Source organism: Physeter macrocephalus, chromosome 6, assembly GCF_002837175.3.
Source record: "Physeter macrocephalus isolate SW-GA chromosome 6, ASM283717v5, whole genome shotgun sequence".
NCBI lineage: Eukaryota > Metazoa > Chordata > Mammalia > Artiodactyla > Physeteridae > Physeter > Physeter macrocephalus.
In genome coordinates, this window is record NC_041219.1 from 54,218,376 (window position 1) to 54,222,189 (window position 3,814).

The 3,814-nt window shown below is 52.3% G+C and overlaps 2 protein-coding genes across 34 annotated transcripts in view; one reads left to right on the forward strand and one right to left on the reverse strand.

Moving 5' to 3' along the window:
- ERC1 (ELKS/RAB6-interacting/CAST family member 1) overlaps window positions 1-3,814 on the reverse strand; it is a 573,654-nt gene that overhangs the window by 68,851 nt on the left and 500,989 nt on the right. The window lies entirely within an intron of this gene.
- The window catches only part of FBXL14 (F-box and leucine rich repeat protein 14), a 20,185-nt gene continuing 19,427 nt past the window's right edge, over window positions 3,057-3,814 (forward strand). The window contains exon 1 of the transcript XR_008617651.1: window positions 3,057-3,250. The gene's annotated coding sequence lies outside the window, so the exon portion shown is untranslated. The remainder of the gene's footprint in view (window positions 3,251-3,814) is intronic.

The window sequence follows — 3,814 nt, forward strand, 5'->3', positions numbered from 1 at the left end:
GGGAGGATCCCACATGCCGCGGAGCAACTAGGCCCGTGAGCCACAACTACTGAGCCTGCGCGTCTGGAGCCTGTGCTCCGCGACAAGAGAGGGCGCGATAGTGAGAGGCCCGCGCACCGCGATGAAGAGCGGCCCCCGCTTGCCACAACTAGAGAAAGCCCTCGCACAGAAACGAAGACCCAACACAGCAAAAATAAATAAATTAATTAATAAACTCCTACCCCCAACATCTAAAAAAAAAAAAAAAAAAAAAAGAGGTGCCCCAGTATACTCTCCTGCTTAGAAGTACTTAGGAATAGAGAGAATGTTGCCTTGAAGTGGGGAAGTAGTTGGAAAGGCACAATCTTATAAACCTCAGATATCCATTGTTACTGGTGGTCCAGAAAAGTTTTGACATGTATGAAGTCTTTCCTAAAGAGATTATGTAATTGTTATCGTTCTCATTCACTTCAGTTCAACCACATTTACAGAGCGCCTACTGCGAGGCATCCATCGTGCCATGGATACATTAGAGTTAACATAAGACACACACGTTTTAAATCCTTTGATCCAACGCCCACCAGCTAGACTCTGGGTCACTGTTTCTGGACACCTACATTCTTTTTTTTTTTTTTTAAATAAATTTATTTTATTTATTTTTATTTTTGGCTGCGTTGGGTCTTCGTTGCTGCACGCGGGCTCTCTCTAGTTGCGGCGAGCGGGGGCTACTCTTCGTTGCGGTGCACGGGTTTCTCATTGCGGTGGCTTCTCTTGTTGCAGAGCACGGGCTCTAGGCGTGTGGGTTTCAGTAGTTGTGACTCGTGGGCTCTAGAGCGCAGGCTCAGTAGTTGTGGCGCACGGGCTTAGTTGCTCTGAGGCAGGTGAGATCTTCCTGGACCAGGGCTCGAACCCGTGTCCCCTGCATTGGCAGGCAGATTCTTAACCACTGCGCCACCAGGGAAGCCCTGGACACATATATTCTTGAATGAGGAGTTTAAAAGCTACGGATCTCTTCTGATCTTTCCTGCCTCTCTGTGTGAGGAAGCATACATCCTTTTTTTTTTTTTTTTTAAATATTTATTTATTTGGTCGTGTCAGGTCTTAGTTGTGGCTCGCGGGCTCCTTAGTTGAGACATGCGGGCTCCCTAGCTGTGGCATGAGAACTCTTAGTTGCGACATGCATGTGGGATCTAGTTCCCTGACCAGGGATTGAACCCAGGCCCCCGGCATGGGGAGCGCGGAGTCCCAACCACTGCGCCACCAGGGAAGTCCCAGGAAGCATACACCCTTGAGTAAGCCTGATCTTTGGGCTGGGCCTCACAATTTTCCCAGGCCCCACCCAGGTGAAAAACATACCCTATCTGAAAAACCAGTGTCTTTAAAATTCTTGGTAAAGTTTTAGAGACTCTGTATACAGGGCTATCACCTCTGCCTCTAAACAGAAGTTCAGAGTTCATTCAGAAAAAAACTTCACCTTGGTTGCAAGCTGCTGAATCATATACAAAAGTCTCAACCTGGGCTTAAAATATCAGTAGCTGTCCACGGGACCCTCTACATTGATATACATCTTCTCCAGACCACCAGTCTCTGGTCCATAATTCCCTCCACCTATTACTGTGTCCTAAATCACAGCCTAAACCGAAACCCCCAAGAAGCCAGTGTACGTGAAACTATCCCTATTCTCGGGGTTGCATTAGGAACAATGCGAAATGTCGGGCTGAGACACGACTCAGAGAGGCTCACGGTTTCCCAGAGGGTAACTGTTGAGAAGATCCCTGGAGATTATCCAGTCAATCTGCCCTAGTGAAACACAAGGAAACTGAGCCTCAGAAAGCGGAGACACTTCCTCCATGCCCCAGACTCAGCAGAGGGCTCACCTGATGCCACTCTGTTTCCCCACTAATGTGCATTTTCTAAGATACTTCTTGATGTTTATTCTTGTTTATTGAACGTGAACACAATCATATTGCTGAAAATCTTTGTCACATATGTTTGAACGCCTTACATAAAAGGTCCTGAATTAATACCATTCTAGAGTTAAACTCAAGAAAAAACTTCGCGAGAGGTAGGAGCAGGTGGTCAACTTCTCAAGAAAGTGCTTCCGGGCACCTCTGAACTCCTTTTCAGACTTGAGAGCAGCAGCGGGTCTGGAGGAGGGACACGGCTAACCCCCCCCACCCCCATTGGTGGTCTAGCACTTTGTTTCGCGGTAAGGAGGATTAAGGTGTTGTGGCTTAAGACCTTGATATCAACACAAACACATCTACATCCACAGAACAACAGAAAAAGTCACTTCACGTAGCGTGTAAGGTAAAAGTTTAGGCGGCAGTGACTGACCCCAGTGTACGCCTGGATACAGCCCAGGAGAAGAGTGCCAACCCAGGTGCAACGCAGAACTGAGACTCTCACTGTACAGCACATTTGGAATCCTCTAGATGACCAACACAACCCTACATGATTTCAGGAGGGTTATAAAAATCTCTGGGCCTTGCACCACATGCATCGCGGGTGAAGGATTTTGCTTCTGCATTTCCTGATTTAGGAACAGGGGAGGTGGATGGCAGTCTAAAAAGGTATTATGACTATTACCTATATGTATGTACTTGGCCCGCTACTGGTCTCCTGGGCAAATGAGGAGTGGCCAAAAGGGAACCTCATATACTGAATATGCAACCCAGTCAAAACCTTGTTCAGGTTCTCAAAGAATCAATGAAACCATTCTCCTTTTTTGATAGCTGAACTAGGATGTCTTGCATCTTGTGGTGTGGATCCACAAATTCCTTAAAAACACAGAGGATCACCTTCTGGTTCCAAAATTCTCGGTTTGAAGGTAGTTAAAATGAAACTCTGTTGAAACCCTATCCTCTGAGTGGGCATTTAAGACCCAGGAGCCACGCTCTAGACTGGAGCATTCCATGGTTCCAGAGAACACAGTTTGTAAACGAACAGACATTTGCTGGAGCACCTTAAACCAAGCCCAATCGTCACTCTGCTTTGTCAAAAGATAAAACTGTATCGGCACATACGAACACATTGACTGTCGGCACAGCTCGGCCCTTCATCGTCTAAGAGGCTGACAAGAAAGCAAGCGGTGGCGATAAGGGTTGAGGGGAGGCTGCTCCCTCCGGGCGCGAGGCAGGCAGAGGCGACGCGGCGCAGCCCAGGGCTGCCGGCCGAGTGCGGAAGCGGAGGAAGTTGTGATGCAGAAGGAGCCGAGGGAGCGCACTGGCGGCGGTCTCTGGAAACACCCGGAATATGCTAGAAGGAAGTGGTAATGGCTAGATCCAGAGTGCGCACTGGGGGGAGGCCGTGCTCGGCTAAGGGACGCGCGGGTAGTCCTGAGTTTCTCCCCAGTTTAGGGCACAAGACTGGAGAGAAAGGAACCGTGGGAAGCCGCCCACTGGGGAGGACCGAGGAGGTGGCCGCACAGACGCGCAGCGGGGCCCCGGGGACGGAGGCGGGGAGGAGAGCGGGGCGGTCACCGAGCAGCGGTCCGGGGAGGAGGGTCTTGCGGGAGGATAAAGGGAGCGGGCGGGAGGCTGGGCCGGGAGCGCGCGGGGAGGCCTCGGACCCGGCGGCGCGGAGCCTAGACGCGGGCCGGGCGTGGCCGGCGGCTCCCCGCAGGCGGTGGCGGCGGCGGAAGCGGCGGCGGCGGCGGCGGCGGGCCGGCCGGCGCCCCGACAGCGCGCACAGGGTTAACCCGCGGCGGGCCGGCGCTCGGTTTCCAGGACAACGCCGGCAGTTCCGGCGCGCAGGCTCGTACCATCGCGCGCGCGCGGGGGAGCGCAGGGGGCGGGGGCGCGGAGGCGCGGAGAGCAGCGGGTCCGGCGCGGGC